Source organism: Sinocyclocheilus grahami, unplaced genomic scaffold (genome assembly GCF_001515645.1).
Source record: "Sinocyclocheilus grahami isolate Dianchi unplaced genomic scaffold, SAMN03320097.WGS_v1.1 scaffold2367.1, whole genome shotgun sequence".
Lineage (NCBI taxonomy): Eukaryota > Metazoa > Chordata > Actinopteri > Cypriniformes > Cyprinidae > Sinocyclocheilus > Sinocyclocheilus grahami.
In genome coordinates this window covers 11,690-11,949 of record NW_015507546.1, presented here as the reverse complement: position 1 = coordinate 11,949, position 260 = coordinate 11,690, and positions in this window count along the sequence as shown.

Genomic DNA, 260 nt, shown 5'->3' with positions numbered 1-260 from the left:
GCTTTATTTGTTTAGTAAGGATTTCTAGTAAAATGATTAAAACCTGATGCCTTCATGACTAGCTGATCTTCCTGCAGCCTGTTAAGTTCAAACTTAGCCTGGTTATAACATAAATTATTAGTTGTGATTTACGTTTAATGCTGACTATATGTTAGGTTGCTAAGTAAGTTACATTGCTATGGACACAGTTCCAACCGTACATTGGAATATTTTATTTAGCAGAAGCAAGGCAATCATTTCTTAATCAGTAAAATCATTTT